The sequence below is a fragment of the Lagenorhynchus albirostris genome, chromosome 17 (genome assembly GCF_949774975.1).
Source record: "Lagenorhynchus albirostris chromosome 17, mLagAlb1.1, whole genome shotgun sequence".
Lineage (NCBI taxonomy): Eukaryota > Metazoa > Chordata > Mammalia > Artiodactyla > Delphinidae > Lagenorhynchus > Lagenorhynchus albirostris.
In genome coordinates this window covers 75,910,275-75,928,619 of record NC_083111.1, presented here as the reverse complement: position 1 = coordinate 75,928,619, position 18,345 = coordinate 75,910,275, and the positions used below count along the sequence as shown (strand labels likewise).

The following is an 18,345-nucleotide window of genomic DNA, read 5'->3' as shown; positions in this document are numbered from 1 at the left end:
CCCAGCAGCGGCCCCGTCGCCTTGATTGCTTCTGATCAAGGCAAACTGAGAAAAACGGAACAGGGACATCTGTTCTCTTTCTGTCACTTGAAGCCAGCAAAAACCTGCAGTCAATGCGGCCACTCAAAACCAACGCAAAAGCGAATTCCCAATACAAGAAGCCCTGGTCGCAGCATTAGGAATTAAAACTTCGCTCCATCCTCTCTTCAGAGGGAAAACCACAGGCTGCTTTTAGTCAGAATCCAATGCCTAGGACTTCCCTGGTGGCACAGTGGTTAAGAATCTGCCTGCCAATGCAGGGGACACGGGTTCGAGCCCTGGTCCGGGAAGATCCCACATGCCGCGGAGCAACTAAGCCTGCGAGCCACAACTACTGAGCGCACGTGCCACAACTACTGAAGTCCGTGAGCCTAGAGCCCGTGCTCCACAACAAGAGAAGCAACCACAATGAGAAGCCCGCGCACCGCAACGAAGAGCAACCCCCGCTCGCCACAACTAGAGAAAGCCCGTGCACAGCAATGAAGACCTAACACAGCCAAAAATAAATCAATAAAAATAAATATATTTTTAAAAAAAACACAGAATCCGATGCCTATGTGTCTTAGTCACACCAGTCTGCCAGGAGAAGCACCGGCTTGTCCTACATCCTGACCTCGTCTTTAACACTTGGCACCTGCTAACACCTTTGACAAACGCGTATCAACACCGTCTGAGCTCAGAAGCACTCTGTGCCATCACCTGTCAGCCGAGCCACCGCAGAGCCTCCTGACGGGCTCCCTGGGTGTCCCCCGGCCCCTCCATCCACTCCCCATGCTGCCCGCGGCCGTGGTCCTCTCCCGCCTCCTTTCTCTGCAGACCCCACCTCAAACACGAGGTCAATGAGGTCAAGCCTCGGGGCTGCTTTCTCTTCTTCCAGCAGGTCATACTCCCCTTCACCTCTGCACCTTTGCACGGGTGTTCCTTCTACCTGGAACATCCCTCCTCTTCAGCCCCCTACCCTAAGGGCATCGACGAGCCAACCCCGATCCCTCATCTGGTCTCAGCTTTGGGAAACCTTCCCCGACCACGCTGCCTGCATTGGAACCAAAGTCCCAGCTATGCTTTACCAGACACGAGTCCCAGGATGCTGTGACCTTCGTGTGTGTCCCCACCCCACTGCTCACCACAGACCCCCGGGGCCCAGGAAGGTACCTAGTGAAGGCAGGTGCGTCCCGTTACTTGTTGAATGAATGAATGAATGAATGAATGGCACAGTGACAGACTCTGAGTGTACAAGGTTATAGACAAGAAAGCTGGCGCCTTCTGGAAGCCTCCAGACAAAAGGGAAGAAACAAGAGGCAACCACAGGAAGCAATGCCACCAGAGTGGGGATACGCATGGGGAGGAGGGACGTTATCTGGTCCCTGCCAGAGGCTCAGGAGGCGTCCAGGAGGAGCCGACGCCTGACCTGAGTCTTGAAGGATGAGTACTGATGAGCAAGTGTGGGGAGACAGCCTAGGCTTTGGCATGAATCGGAGGCAGAGGGAACCCCGGAACCCTGGCGTTTGCGGGAAGCCAGTTCTGTACAAACAGAGCTTCGCGTGCGTGGGGAGTGTCAGGGGATGAGGCTGGCGTGGTCGGTGCACAGAGATCAGGGCTAGAAACACAGCTCTGACGGTCACCTGCTCATGATGAAGGCTAAATCCAGGAGAGAAGATGAGCGTGTTCAGCCAGGACATATGGCAGGAAGGACAGACTCAGAGGAACATCGACATTTCATTAAGAGACAGAATGGGGAAAGGAGGACAAACAGGGGAGAGAGAAGAGTCAATCAGAGGAAAGGAGGAGAACAAGGGCGAGGGTGTTGATGTGGACGCCAAGAGCAAAAGAAGCTGCAGGAAGAAGTGGGCACGGTTAACCGGGTCACTTGCAGCACAGAAGCCTTGCCCTAGGCGTCAGCGAAGTGCAGAGGTGAGCGGGATGGGAAGTCAGCAGATCAGACCTCAATGCACCAAAGAAGAGATGGGAGATGAGGACACAGAAGCAGAGAGAATTCACCACTCATTCAAGAACCACCATTGAGAAGGTCAAGAGGGAGAGGGAAACTCAAAGCAAAACCTGGAAAATGTAGGGGCAAGAGAGAACATGTTTTTAGAATTGGAAATGCTTAGCCATCTTTGCAATCTAAAAAGAAAAAGGTAGGGCTTCCCTGGTGGCGCAGTGGTTGAGAGTCCGCCTGCCGATGCAGGGGACACGGGTTCGTGCCCCGGTCCGGGAAGATTCCACATGCCGTGGAGTGGCTGGGCCCATGAGCCATGGCCGCTGAGCCTGCGCATCCGGAGCCTGTGCTCCACAACGGGAAAAGTCACAACAGTGAGAGGCCCGCGTACCGCAAAAAAAAAAAAGAAAATAAAAAAAGAAAAAGGTCAGGAGGAAGCAAAAGGTCAAGGACAAGGGGAGGAAGTGATTGATGAGTGATGCTGAGAACAGGCAGAACGGGCTGGGGTTAAGCCCACTGGTGAGTGGCTGGCCTTGTACAGGAGGAAAAGTGACTCAGGCTTGAAAAGAGAAAGCGTGTAGGGGTAGACAGAGGTAAGCTTTCAGGAAAGAACCGAGGTCATTCATTCCCACCTCAAGCCCTGGCTACTAATCTCCTTTGGCTCTGATTTATTTTCTCCTTTGCCAAGTGCAGAGGACGTATTCCCAGCTTGCAGTGGGTCCGGGACGGAAGAGCACCATGGGATCCTTGAGGCTCTCCTTTGCCGTGAGGATGTGAGACGCTAGTCTGTGAAGCTCGAACACACCTAGAGAAATTCCGACGCTTCACATTAACTCAAGGAAATGGGGAGACTCCATGAGACTTAATGTGTTTTTTTTTTTTTTGTGGTATGCGGGCCTCTCACTGCCGTGGCCTCTCCCGTTACGGAGCACAGGCTCCGGACGCGCAGGCTCAACGGCCATGGCTCACGGGCCCAGCCGCTCCGTGGCATGTGGGATCTTCCCGGACCCGGGCACGAACCCGCGTCCCCTGCATCGGCAGGCGGACTCTCAACCACTGCGCCACCAGGGAAGCCCCCTTAATGGTTTTTAAGTCAAAAAAACCCACATTCCGTGAATCAAGTGAGTGTGAACAGGAACTCCTTCAAAGATGAAGCTCTGGCAGCACTGGGCTGCTTATAATAGGTCAGTCCTAATGAAAGTGGCATTTTTGCAAATTGAAACGCGTCAACTAGCAGCAATGTTTGACCGTTCTACCTAATGGGCCCCCTTACCACCCTGGCCTTTTCTTGCCCCAAACCTTCATCCATGCTGTGTCCCCGCTCCTTTCAATATCCTTCTCCCCAGGGCACCCCACTCACTCCTCCCTATGTGGATGGTCCCCAACATTCGATGGTTCAACAGAGGGTTTTTCGACTTTACAGTGGTGTGAGGACAATTCGCATTCAGTAGAAACCAGACCTCAAATTTTGCATTTGGAGCTTTTCCCAGGCTAACTATGCAGTAAGCTCCTCTCTCGTGACGCTGAGCAGTGGCAGGGAGCCACAGCTCCCAGGCAGCCCTGCGATCACACGGGTAAAAGACCAGCACGCTGGCTACCATTCCGTACCCGGACAGCCGTCCTGTTTTCACTTTCAGTACAGTGTTCAACTGCATGCAGCAGTCAACATCGTATCATAAAACAGACTTTGTGTCAGATGATCATGCCCTACTGTAGCCTAACGTATGTGTTCCGAGCACGTTTAAGGTGGGCTGGGCTAAGCTGCAATGTTGCGTGGGTCAGGGGTAGCAGATGCATTTTTACTTTTTTTTTTTTTTTAAAGAGAGGAAAGTTGCTTTAATCAGAAAAGCCGGCAACCTGGGGAGAAGGAGCATTTACGCCCTGAGACCAACCTGGAAGATTCTGCGCAGCCGTGACGATTTTTAAAGGGAATAAGGGAAAGAAGCTCAGTGAAGCATCAGGTGGGAGGGTGGGCTCTGTATCACTGTCCACTGCACGCAGCCTGGCTGACTCCTCCTTCACATGTTATCTTGCCTGTGTGACGGGAGGAGGGTGGGTTCTGTATCACTGTCCCCTGCACGCAGCCTGGCTGACTCTTCCTTCACATGTTATCTTGCCCGTGTGATGGGCCTGCGGATGGCTAAGGAAGCTGCTGAAGGTGGAGAGCTAGTCATTCGTAACTGATCAGGACCTGACCCCACCGTCAGCCAGGGGAGATCTGAGGCACCTGGCTGACTCCTACTCACCCTTCAAGGCACAGTTCAGGCGTCACTTCCTGCAGGAAGTTTTCCTCAAACACTGTGTCAGTTATCTATTGCTACATAATGGTATTACCACAACCTTAGGGGGTTAAACCGGTACACACTGTATTGCCTTACAGCTCCTGCGGGTCAGGAGCCCAGCCACAGCTTAGCTGTCTTCTACGAGGCTGCAAGTGAAGTACCTGTCGGGGCTGAGTTCTCATGCCAGCCATTCATGTGGTTGCTGGCAGAAATTCCTGACTCTGTAGGTCCATCCGTAGGGCAGTTCACATGGCCACTTCCTTCATCAAAGCCAGCAAAGGCCAGGAAGGTAGCACGATGGGCATTATACTCTTGTTTAACCTAATCAAGTGGCATCAGTCACCTTTGCTGTTTTCTACCGGATAGATGGAAATCACAGGTCCTTTGGGGGAAGGTAACTCCATAAGGACGTACGCACCAGAAGGCGGGGATGAGGGGGGCCATCTCAGAGTTTATCTACTACAGCCAGTAAGACTTAATCCTGGATCCTCTTCTGAGCACCCACTGCCTCAGGCATGTCTATACCTTTAGCTTTGCTACATAAACACGATGATTTTCTGTTCATGTGCCTCCCCCGCCCCCGATAACTTGGGAGCTTTTTGCTGGACGGCATTGTGTCCTGCTTATTACATCCCTGTAAGCAGCACAACGCCTGGCGCACAGCAGATACTCAGTACACACGTGACAAGCTCACGAATTGATGCTAAACTGACAAGTCGCTGGATAACCCAGGCCAAAAGTATACTCTAGGCTGTATCCATTTTCAGTCAAGACTGGATACGCTAAACCCAATTCTTGTATTCCGCAGTTACGTTACAAAATTAAAATTGGATGAATGAAATCATTAAAGGAAATTGCTGTACGCTAATGAGCAGAGACACTAAATGAGATTGCACGACGCCACATCGAAGACTCGTTCTGGCTGCACCTGAGGTGAGCGTTGCAGAACTACATGACCCAGCAACAAGCCACTCCTCAGATGCGAGTTCTGGAGTCGGTACTTCTTTGTCATGATCATTGAAACAGAGAAAGAGCAAACACCAGGAGAAAGAGGGGATGGAAAGGGAGAACAAGAGAGGGCATAAGGGCAAGAACAAGGGAGAGAGATAGAAAAAGATTAAGGTATTTAGTGTGCAGACGCCCAAGATACTCCAAAGAAATGGGTGGGGCTTACGGAGGTAAGAAGATGGGGGAGGGTCAAAGCCTGTAAAACAAAGTGACTAAACCAGGGAGAAGCTGAAACTCACATCTCTGCCTGGGATCCAGGGTGTCCAGACCTCTGATCATTAAAACTTCTTGTTTACAGGATACCAGTAACAGGGCAGGCTCAGGCTTAGGGGCTATGGATAGAGTGGTATCAAGACATACCCGGTCCCTGCACTCCTAGGGCATACATGCCCCCACTGGGGAAGCCTGGTCAGAGATAACAAATGAGTGAATGACCACAACAATTTCAACCTGGGATCTTCTACCCAATAAACGGGTATGGTGAGAAGGATAAAGGTTATGCGCTATAGTCACTAGTTGTACTATCTCAACTAGTTAGTTAATCTTCGTGACCATCAATGTTCTCATCTATAAGTTGTGGCTACCAATCCAACCTGCCAAATAAGGACTGGGACTAAGTCAGTTAATGAAGATACAAAACAGCACAGCACACGGCACTGAGAAGACCTTTAATGCCACTGCTATTACCACCCAAGTTCATCGTCCACCTGCATTTCCAATTTAAGTCCTACCGTTACACTGGACTATTAGCGGGTGCTCAGTTTGCATGGGCTGAGCTCTGAGGCTGGGCTTTTTGACAGAGGATGCAGGCAGCACTGCTATTTAAACACAGATGCATGCTCCCATGAAGAAAACCATCCTATTTTTTTATTTTACAAGCCTGGGTCGGGGGAGGAGTCATTCAATTAAATAGTTCCCTTGCTGACAGCCGACCATGGTATCACTACCCACCAGCCAGCCGAGCTAAAATTAGTAACAACCTGATTCAGAAACCCAAACGGGTATATGGATAAATCAACAAAATAACATGTCTACATGATATTATGGTCCAAAAAGGAAAAACCAAAATCGTGTCAGCAGACCTGGTTTCTAGGAATAATAATGTGCCGTTGGCTCAGTGTACGATCTTGAGAAAATCCCTTTCCCTAATTAGGTCAAAGTTTGCTCCTTTTATTTATTTTATCTTTTGCTCCTTTTAAATTAAGTAAATTGGAAGACAGGATTAGATAGCTTCTTTTCTTTAACAGAAGGTTTATAGAATTCTTCCCTCTCTGGAAAGAGAAAGAAAGCTGGTGTGGTAAGAATCGCTAGGGTGTCTACCAAGTATTCCTGGCTCTTTGCTTGCAGACCTGTAGTGGGATTGCTATTCCCACCCCTGACGAAGTTAGATACATCCGTGTGCCTTGCTTTGGCCCATGAGAAGTGAGAAGTGACATGTGTCACCACTAGTCGTAAGGTTCAATGACTCACACGATTCACCCCAGTCTCTTTTCCCCTCTGACAGCAACTAGCAATATTTGAGATGGTGGCTGTTCCATCAGCCTGGCGCCTGAATGCCCACAGTGAGCAGAACCCTCCCTGCTGACCAGTGAGATTGTGGAGCTGTTGTTACTGCAGCACGACCCAGCCTATCCTGACCGATAGAGGGGACTCTAATGAGGGAGGGAAGGATAATCCAATTCCAAAGCAAAGGATTCTGGTCAGAGGAGGAACCAACAAAATCAAGAGCTGAAACTGTCCTTGAATTGCATGCAGGGCCAGCTTTCAGAGCAGGTCACCAGAGAATTACCACGGGGCTGTGGAATATCTCTAGAACATACACGAAGACCCTCATTCCCCAGGAACTTCCAGACCTGGAATATTCGGTGATGTGGTTGGTGTTTGGGGGGAATCTGGGAAGAGCTGGTAATTACCAAGGACAGGGGCTGTGGAGTATCTAAATCACGTGTGTCTCTAGTATACGCGGCAGCTGTATGTGCTCCTGGCTACACCACGCAAAGGAACAGACAGAGCTGACCGGTGGCATCTTGGTTCGTTAGAGGGAGGCCAAGACCATCTGGACTGGGGGTCCTGACACACTTCTCTAATTCTGGCAGCCTATGAATCTGAGATTCAGTTGTGCTTGGAAAAGACAATGCAACAAAAGCCGCATGTCTGGACATCTCTCTAAACAACAAACACCACCAGGCAGAAAGGTGACTCTTTAACAAAGGAGAGGGTGACTGTGAGCAAGTTATTCATCTTTCCTCGAATGAGGCTGGTGCCGTGAGCCTGGAGGGAGTGGGCTTAACAAATGGCAGTGGGTGGAATGTAGGTTAACCCGAGAAGGAGAGCATGTCGGCAAGGGTTACGAAACACCAGAAGGAGTGACGGATGAGGTCGTGTCATCTGCTCTCCTTGAAGATGCCCGGGAAGGAGATGGAAGGCTCTCCTCCAAGTCAGATGTTGACGAACAAGCCCAGGCCCAGGCTAGTGGGAACTGGGGTTGGAGGCCTCTGACGGGGGCAGGGCACATGGTGGTTGCGAGGGGGGCATGTGGTACTAAGTCGCACTCCTGTTTCCTACCCAGGTCCTCAACAAACTGAGAAATCGGATGAATAGCAAGGCAGATGGAGGTTAGCATATCACCTGGGAGTCAGGGCCTAAGGGGCCTGTGCGATGAGCCGCAGGAGGCGGCCAGCCAGTGGAGGCCCAGGCAGCCCTCGTGCCGCGCACCAGGACAGAGCCCTGGACGGGCCCTCAGCCTTGTGTCTCTGCGTGCACAGCACCCTCTAAAGGAAAGTAAGGGCCAAGCTGAGCTGAGCATGCCCCGCGTGACCTGGTCGGTCCTCCAGTCAGAGAGGCCACTCCTGTGCCTGGGACGGAGGAAGGAAAGAAGCAAAGGGATCACGTCCAGTGGGCTCCCCAGCAAGGAAGGGGGCCCCTAGGGGAACAGGGATACCCCTTCCTGGTACCGGTCACTCCCTGCCTCTCTCCACCTCATGACGTCCAAGTGGTGTCCAAGACCTTCATGTTCCTGATTGCATTTAGTCTTCTGGAAACCCTGGGAGGAAGCTATCAACACCACACACAACTCACAGACGAGGAGACTGAAGCTCTGAGAGGGTATCAGCCAGTGGAGACAGGCCGGGAGCTGTACCAAAGGCTTGTGATCCCACTTTCTCTGTGATCTGTATTTTTTTTAATGCGTAAGTCCCAGCAAAGAGCAGTCCCAGATTACTCTGGGAAAATCTTACCAATAACTGGTCAGAACGTAGGCATCCATAATGATGTTAAATTTCTCTTCACCCCTAAAAGCCACCCTAACCATGAGACCCCGCCATGGTTTTATGGGGAATGGTACACAAAAGTGTCAGAGAGACACAAGAGGAGAGGAGAGGAAAGAATCTCGGATGCCCACGGTTCGGACCCCATCACTTTACAGACCAAAGACCTGCTGCTGAGAAAGGGGAAGAGACCAGCTCAGGGCCATCCAGCTGGTGAGTCTCAGAGCTGGGAGCTGGGAATCCCAGTCCTCGCTGGCTTCCTCTGCCAGCACACAGGCATCCGTGGACCCAACATGCACTCAAACGCACAAGGATGTGGTCTGAGCCACAGCTTATGGGCCCGTCACCACGTGACTTTAGGCAGATCACCTAAACCCTTTGAGTCTCGTTTCTTATACCAAAGCAAGAAACCATCCTAATACCAGGTCCACCTGCTCACGAATTCCCTTGTGAGTGAACAGCCACGAGAGGGTGTTATACAAGTAACTAAAAGATGGAAAGTAAAATTTTAAACTTGGGACTGGCTCCTGCAGAGTGGAGCAGGACCAAGGGGCTGGCACTGATTCTGCATATAGTTCTATCATCTGCGCTCCGGACCAGGGCTGAAGTGGACCAGGCCTTTGTTCCCTGTGGCCGTGTTCAGGGTTAGGGCTTGACAGTTTCTTTCCAGTTCCTTTTACTTAAAATCCCTTCTATTTTGTGACAAGGTGACTTAAGCTTTAAACCCAGGCCGAGGGCTCTGGAGAGCACCTCCTCCACCTGCCTGCGGGAAAGGCCCCAGGGCCAACGAAATGGAGACAAGCGATGAAGCCTGGTGATGACTGACCTACCCTCCGCAGTCCACATGTTTTGAAAACATGACTAAATACTTTTCACAGGGGGAGGGTTTCCATTTTAAGTTAATAAATCCCCTCAAGGAAGGAAATGTAGCAAAGCATACAAACAGCTCACAACTGAAACATTTTCTTCCAGAATATTTTTTTCCCCCAAACTTGGTGATAATGCAGCAGGAGGAAAAGAAAGTGTTTTTAAAGTTTATGTCACTTCTGTGAGTGGAAGATTCTATATAACACTTTCAGGCATCATCACTGGTGCTTGAAAATTTTGTAGATTCCCCCCAAGCCAGCAAATGTCCACCTACTGTGTGCATAACACCATGGGGGAAAAAGGACAATGGGAAACACAGGAATGGATAAAGAGGGAGGGAGGTCAGTGATGCTGCCAGGTGGGCAGCCTGGGTATCTGACAGAAGAAATCAACCAGTCGTAAGTATTTATGAAGACCCGTGAGAGGCAATGACCTCATCCGAGAGCTCATGCCTGACCCAAAGAACAAGCTCCTGCTCTCACGGAGCACATGGTCCATCTCATTCCACAAGGATGTGCTCCTCTCATTATCTGAGTTGTGTAAACAAGGAAAACTGAGGATCAAAGAAGTTAATCAACTTGTCTAACAGCTTAGAAGAAAGGGAGCCAGGACCCAGTCCAGACAGTCTAACAAAAATACTACTCTCTCCACTGCACAAGACTCCCTGTGCTTTGACTAGACCCCAAAGTAAAGCTCATCCTCAAGGTTAGACTGTTTCTCACCCTTAGGCCAGATCACTTCTCTTAACATGACAGACCAGCTTCTTTGGTTTCTACAAATCCAGTTAATCTCTCATCACACAACACTGTCCTAAAGAGCTTTCAAGGGAATGCTTCAAATTAAAAACAAGCTCCGCGCTTCCAGTGCAGGGGGCACAGGTTCAGTCCTGGCGGGGGAACTAAGATCCCACATACCTCGCAGCACGGCAAAAAACAAAAACAAACAAACAAAAACAATTTAAAAAGAAATGAAACTCACAGAAACAGAGAGCAGAAACGTGGCTGGTTGCCAGGAACTGAGGAGTGGGGGAAATAGAGAGAGGTTGGTAAAAGGGTGCATCTTTCAGCTGGAAGATGAATAAGATCAGAGGATCTAACGTATAACATGGGGACCAGGGTTGGTAACACTGTATCGTGTAACTGAGATTCACCAGGAAAGGAGAACTAAAAAAAAAAAAAAACAATTTAAGTAAATCAATATGTGAGGTGATGGATGTGAAAATTAACTAGATGGAGGGAATCCTTTCACAATGTAAGAAGATATCAAATCATCATGACGTACATTTTAAATATCTTCTAATATATACCTCAATAACATTAAAGAAAAAAGAAAAAAAAAGAACCAAGCAAACCTTGGAGAATAGTAGCAAGGGAAAAATATGAAGTCAACCACCGGGAAGCCACATCTTCCCTCTGTGTCAGCAACTCGGCATCCCTAACACATCTGCAGGGCGAGCTCATTAACCATGCCTGGAGATGAGCGCGCTCCTGGCACGGAGCATAATTTATTTCACTTTGGTTTCTTGTCTCCTGCAGATTGAGGCTTTCTTTACATATTATATTTTGCAGTTAAAAAAATATGCAAGATGATGATGGCTTTTGTGAGACTTTTTTTTTTTTTTTCATCAGGCTAATGTTGAGAAAACCAATCTGACTCCCTGGCCCTCTCCTCCACGGCTGTGAAATCACAAATCAGGCATAATAATAGTGTTCTCCTTAAGGATTCACCCAAGCGTTGCCGCCAGCTCGGTGTACCAATAATGAAATTTGCATTGTGCTTACAGGACTGTTTTATTGATACAAATGGACTTTTGTACCCAAATGACTGAACAGCTGGTTCCTGTGCCTTGGTGTGTATGGGATCTCTTGTTCTCTTCCTGGATCCCTGGAAGAGGCCAGCCGTGAGTGACCGTGAGTGACCGTGAGAGCATGAGAGGACAGAGGCGGCGGGTGATGCTGTCCGTTCCAGCGAGAAAGTCATCTGGCTCCAGCCATGTCCTTCTTCTCTCTCCTCTCTGCCTGCCCCTTTCCTTGGAGTCCACAGGCCTCAAGACATGAATTTATCCATGCTCCCCAGAGGCCTGCAATGGCTGAGCAAGTGCAAAGATGGGCCCCTGGGCACGTGGCCAGGCACGGGGGCTGGATGGGGGTATGGTGTAGCCACAGCATATGTGGTCAAATATTCCGATGTTTTGGTCAACGGGAAGCTCAAAATTGTAAAGTCTAAAATTCCATGTGCAGCTGCCTTGACATCTTTGAGCCCCACGGAGCCCCAAAGACCTAACCACGAGCGCCCCTGCTCTCCCCAGACATGCTCCCACCTGGCAGGAAGGCTCCCTACCCAGCGAGTCCCCCTTACTAGCCGGACCAGCTGCACCCCGCCCAGTCCTCAGCACAGCAGCTCTCCCCTCCCTGCCAGCCCACGGAATCATTCCAACAAGCCGGCCACATCCTCCCTCGGGGACGAGGGGCCGGCCACCCCACCCTCTTGTCACTACAAAGCCTGTCTCCCACTGCCCCCGCCAGTTCACCTTGCCCCCAAGGACAACCTCTGGGTGGCCCTGTGTGGCTCGAGGTATGCTCCTCTGCTGGCCTCTGAGTACACGACTCATAAACTGCTGTCAATCTCATCCATCCGGCGTCCTGTGTTTGACTATCACATACTATTTAGGGCAGGAAATCCACCCCTCCCCAGTGGTGTGAAGAGGAGACAATCAAAACATCTTTTCCCAAATTAAAAAAAAAAAAAAACAAGCCACAATTCCATTTTAGTTGCATTAACGGATGGAGAGGAAGTGGGACTATTCTGCCCTGAAGTCAACCTGATCAAAGGGCATCCCGAGCCCTCTTCAGCCCTAGGAAGCATGTGTTTAGGGAAAGCCATGAGCAGACTGGCGCAGGCTCAGAGCACCCTGATCAGCTGGATGAGAGGGGACCAGGGGCCAGACTCAGACTGGACCCCTTTGCTCAGCAGTGAGACAGGCAGGATGAGGCCAGACTGCAGATTAGGAAACTGAGGCACATTCCACGGAGGAGCTGTAGCAGAGGCTGCCAGCACTCTGCCCAGCCCCTCCCACCCCAGCCCCCAGCTCCTACGGGCTTCTTTCCAAACGACTCGTCCCGAAACCTTATTGAAAAGACCATCTTTGTGGTCCCGGAGCTACTTCCTTTGGGCAAACTGTGAGCCAAAGCTTACGACCCTGGAGCCGTCCAATGACTGACTGGTACGGGAGTGTGGAGGATCCCCTGCCTCAAGGACAGACACACTCTGTGCAGTGCAGCTTACACTCCAGAGCTCCCCTCGGGATCCAGCCCAGGTCAGGGATGCACGGAAGCTGTTTGGCTTCATCCCTCTCCTCTCCTGTTACCCTGCTTTTATGCAGGTCCTCCCCAAAGCACTTCCTTCACGAATCTTCACCTCAGAGAGCCTGGGGGGCCTGAACTAAGTCAGCATCCAAGGGCCACGCCTCCACCAGGTAAAGAGGTAATGCATCAGAGGCTACAGGTGGCCGTGGACAGACAGAAAGGCAGAAATCAGCGAAGATATGCCGGACAGGAAGAACAGACAGTTGACAGTCCAAATGGGTGCGTCACCAAGGATTTATGGCCCAAGGAGCCAACGCATCATCATCACAGGGAATCGGTACATCGAAGGGCCACCAGGACCCTGGGGTAGGAAACAGGCAATGACAGAAAGAACCGTCAAAGTGGAGAAGGTAATCAACTTGACTCATTCAAATGTAATTCCTGGGAATCCAAGCTGATTACCTTAGAAAAGAAGCAGGATAACCAACTTCTGATACTTGAATAACCCCCACGAAGAAGAAATTTGAAATGTTCTCTGGGGTTCCACAGGGGTAATTTGGATCCATTATGTGGAATGAGGTAGAGATGGATTTGGGCTCGGTTTAAGGAAGATCGTTCGAAGAGCCGTAACGGTTCAAAGGTGGCACGGTCCTCCCAGGAGTTAATTGGCCACTGGAAGTGCACCACACTTTTTAGGGACATACTTGAGCACATCAAAGCATCTCTTAGAGGGGATGTGGAATTAGATGACTTATAAGGTCCATTCCAGCCAAAACCCCCAAAATCATAGTTTATTTCTCTACTCCCAGCCTCGCAAAGAGCCTGAGCAAACAGACCCATGTTTCCAGCTCCATTTATTTCCCTCAGGGTTTCTTCAGCACTTACCAAAAGTTCATAGGTTAAAAAAAAAAATCTCCAAAATGAAGAGTACCCTAAAACAATGGTTACAACTACTGTATATTTCAGATTTCTAAAAAATAATAACTGAGTGATCAAGGTCAGGCAACTTAACTGACTTTGCAGTACAGATCATTAAAAACAAAACCTAAAATCAATTTTAAAAAAAGGGTTGTCTTTCCCCAAAATAGGTAAGTTGGCGATATTACACTGGCAGATACACTGTGAACAGGTGAAAACTTCATTACATACTAGTTTTGTTCCACAGACCAGTATTTGGGAACCTTTGCCCTGAAAATATATGTCTGCTAGAGTCTCACCATATCGCTGTTTCCAGTTTTCACGATTTAGAGGATATACTTAAGTGACGCAGTCAGGTAATAAAAGGTCTCTTTCAAACTTCCATAACTGAATTCAACATTCCGGCAATAACAGAGTCAAGACTGCTAGGAGTCTGCGTTGTTTCATGCGACACCTCACAAATCACTTGTGCTATTGAGTTTATAAAACATTTGCACATCCGTTATTTCACTAGGCGCGCTCAGCAGCTGCGTGTCGCTAGGTAGAACGGTGTCATTCCTGCTCAGAAATGTGCACCTGGGGTCCAGGCTGGCTATGAGCTGGGCACAGATGTGCCACTGTGAGGGGGTGGGCCTCTCTCCTCCTGCCTAGCTGCCCGCGCTGGTGCACGGGGTGCACTCACCCTGGAGAAGCGTCTTTACAGTGAGAACACAGCACCTGCCTGAGGAGTGGAGGGAGGGGTCCAGGAGGGAGAGGATGCTGGAGGGGGCAGGGGGCACTCCTGCTTCCTAGGCAGAGGAGTGGGGCAGTCAGGCAAGGCTTCTCTGAGGCCCCGTTAGGGAAGGAAAAACACACCAAGGATTCCGCACCAAAGGGGCAGCAGCGGGGAGGCCTACAGACAAGTGGGCCTGGGGGCTTCTGGAGTAAGAGCTGGAGAAAAGGAGAAAAAGCCGGAGGAGAGTCCTGGGAAACGAGGGAGCTCACGCTGAACACAGCGGTTCCTCTCCCCTGCCGCCCCCGTCTCCATCTCCTCCGTCCCAGTGAAGGGGGCCAACCTCCCGTTTCTCAGTCAGAAGCCGGGGAGTCACCCCGACACCTCCCTTCCCATAGCCTCTCCCTGCACCACCCTTCCAGGTCCGGTCAGTTCCAGTTCTGGTCCCACCCTGGGTGGAGCTGCCATCACCTCCCACGACTTCAGGGGCCTCCTAACTGGCTGTCCCCAGGCCAACAATCGTCCTTTTCCACAGAGCAGCCTACGTGCTACTCTAAAGACACATCTGACCAGTTCACTCCCCACATAAAACCCTTCAATAGCTTCTCTTTTCATTTAGAATAAAATCCAGGTCCTTTATCGTGACCCCCAGGCGTCCGGATGGCCGACCCCTTCCCGCCCTCGCGCGTGCCTCGCGAGGTCTCTGCCCCCACGGCTCACTCACCTCCCCACAGGCTCCCCGCACCCCACACTGCATCCCATCCCAGGTCACATGGCTCCTGGTCCATCCCTCCTCTCCCCCCCTCCTCTGATAGCTCTTCCCCCAACTTCCTCAGGGGAAGCTTTTTCTGCCCCTAAACTAGGTTAGCAATCGAGTAATCCCACCCGCATCGGTCACTCTCGTAACACGGATCACTTCTCATCCTTCACTTCTATTGGAACGAAATCACTCTCTGCGTCTTTTGCCCCAACTCAGGCACGCACTCGGTTTTGTTCACTCGTCTATGCCCAGGGCTAAGCACAAGGACCGGCGCATTGTAGTAGTTTAATTAAATGTTCTCTATTAACCTTAAAAATGAGTAGAAAAATAAAATCAAGAAGAGGATGATGAAGAAAGACAGGTATGCTGAAGTGTCCAAATGGCTCACAGCTGCGAGGAGGAAGTGCTGCAGAGTTTTCAGGAGATCTGCTCAGCTTTGCCTCTCGGAGCAGAAGGCCGGGGGCAGACTGGCCGGGCGGGGAGAGAGCAGGCGGGCTGTGGTCAAGCTGCTGCAGTGAACCGGGTGGTCATTACTGAGACCTCAAACTGGACAGTGGCAACGTGCAGTAGGTGGAGGGAAAAGAGTGAAGAGCTACGAGGGGGTGGATTGGGGAGAACGCATTAGCTGGCTGGGTACCTCGGGTCCAACGGGAGCGAAGGAGTCAGGACATGGCTCGGGCTTGAACAACTGGCCAGCCGATGATGCCGTCCGAGGAGATGGGACCCAGGAGCGTGACGGGGGATGCACTTGTATTAGCTTCCTACGGCTGCTGTAACAAGTTACCACACACTAGCTGACTTACAACAACAGAGACTTATTCTTGCACAGTTCTGGAGGTCAGAAGTGTGAAATCAAGTTGTCATCAGGGTTGGTTCTTTCTGAAGGCTCTGAGGGTTCTCCAGAGAAACAGAACCGACTGGATGAATAGAATAGAATAGAATAGGATAGAATAGTAGAAAAAAAAAGATTAAAATATACATATAAAATAGATACATGATATATCTATGGAGAATATATCTCTCTATATAGCTGACCATTGATCAACAGGAGTTTGAACAGCATGGGTCCACTTATACGCAGATTGTTTTTCCCTATAAATACGTCCTATGGTACTCTGTCCATGGTTGGTTGAATCCCCTGATGCAGAACCTCGGGTACCGACGCAATTGTAAAGTGATACACAGGTTTCTCTGCTGCACAGGGGTTGACACCCTTAACCCCTATGTCATTCAAGGGTCAACTATAATATTTTTATAAGTATAATATAAATAGATTTATTATGAAGAATTGGCTCACATGATTACGGAAGCTAAAAGTTCCACAGTCTCCCATCTGCAAGCTGGTGACCCAAGAAAGCCAGTGGTGTAGGTCAACCTTAGTCCAAAGGCCTGAGAACCAGGGGAGATAAGTCTCAGTCCAAGGCAGGAGAAAACCACTGTCCTGGCTCGTACGGTCAGGCAGAAGGGGTGAATCTTCCTGTCCTCTGCTTTTTGCTCTATTCAGACCCTCCGTGGATTGGCTGGTGCCCACCCACACTGGGGAGGGCCGTCTGCTTCACTGAGTCAACTCTTCCAGAAACTGTCTCACGGACACACCCAGAAATAATGTTTAACCAGATATCTGGGAACCCCATAGCCTAGTCGACATGACACACAAAACCGACCATCCCAGGGAGGAGCCGTGCCATAGCGCTCTCCTAGTTTCCAGCGGCTCCTGGAAATCTTTGGCATTTCGTGCCCTGTGGACACATCTCTCCAATCTCCGCCTCTACTCTCCTCCTGTCTTCTCTCTGCTGTCTCTGTGTCCCGAACCTCCCTCGACCTTTCTCTTATTAGGCCTCATCTCATTGGACTTAGGGGCTACCCTAAATCCAGGAAGATCTTATCTCGAGATTCCTGCCTTAATTACTGATACATCTGCAAAGACCCTTTTTTCAAATAAGACCACAGTCACAGGTACCGGGAGGTGAGGATTTGGACGGATCTTTTAGGGGGGTGGGAGCCACTGCTCAACTCACTACACAGGAAATGTGGAAATGTTGACTCTCATAGGCCTGTTTTGCCACATTTTAAAGATACGAGAGAAAGAGCAAATGGTCTGGAGTCACTCACAGGGGTAGACCGACACCGAAGACATCCTTAGCAATACATGGGGTTCAACAAAACAGATCCGGCGCTGTTTAAAATGCTGGGATCGGCACTGCGCCCATCTCTCTTTGTCCTTTTCAGTTCCCTAAATCACTTGATTTAAATACCCAGCTTTTGCATTAACTCGCCAGAATAACTGACATCTCAATGTCCTCCTCTCTTTGTCACCCGTTACTAAATATACATTCTCTTCAGCAAAGTTTTCAGATTGACTGCTCCTGACAGGAAACACAGATTTCAACATTTACACAGAAGTTGTCTGTCAAAAAAAGAAAAAAAAAGGAATAGAAAAAAATGCCCTATTTTAGGATGTCTCTTTGCTTAAAACGCAGGAGAGAGAAGAGGGAGAAACCTCTCCCGGTGCAGAACACCAATTTATGCCAGGATGCTCAGTCTGGCTGGAGAGGTTGCTAGGCAACCGCCTGGCGGTACGTCAGGGGGGCAAAGGAAGATGGAAGGTAAAAAGGCACCAAGGCCTGGGTACTACAGGACACGCAGAGACCCGCTTGGGACAACTCTCTGCCCCCTCCACTGATGGCGAGGGCGACGGGATGGGTGAGTTTGCAGCTCTGTGGCCTGGAAGCCAATAAGCTAGATTCCATACTCAAAGCCCAGCCTGGAACACAGCCACTGTCCCTGGCCATCTCTTGTGCAGTGGAACAAGCTTGGGAGTCCAGCAAAGCCTGGTTTCTCCATCTGTAAAGTGGTGACTGTAACTGTAGCTGCATCACAGTACTGTGGTGAGAATTTTCCTGTACTTTCCAGGCCCCCGTACTTACCTGCCTGGCAGGATCCACTGCGTTACGTTGAGATCTTCTGTTCCTGTCTGCTGTTCCCAGTGGGACTGTGGGGACTGCATCTTCCTCATCCATCATTGTCTGGTGACAAGGACATTGCCTGGAATACAACAGGGCATCATTAAATAATTTTATTTTCTCTGATCTGAATCAAGGCCTCCTAGAGTGTCTTGTAGAGCATTCATGCTCTAGCTTCACTTAAATCTCTGCCCGCATCACAGACTGTCCTCGAATCTTCAACACACCCTCCCAACCCCAGCTTGACCTTCTTCATTTTATCATCACACGTCTCCCTATTTCCTGA

At 50.1% G+C, this 18,345-nt stretch overlaps 1 long non-coding RNA gene across 1 annotated transcript in view; it reads right to left on the bottom strand.

The window, feature by feature from the left end:
- Positions 1-18,145, bottom strand: part of LOC132508141 (uncharacterized) — a 222,755-nt gene extending 204,610 nt beyond the window's left edge. The window contains exon 1 of the long non-coding RNA XR_009536449.1: positions 18,024-18,145. This is a non-coding gene — a long non-coding RNA (uncharacterized LOC132508141). The remainder of the gene's footprint in view (positions 1-18,023) is intronic.
- Positions 18,146-18,345: the final 200 nt, after the last annotated feature.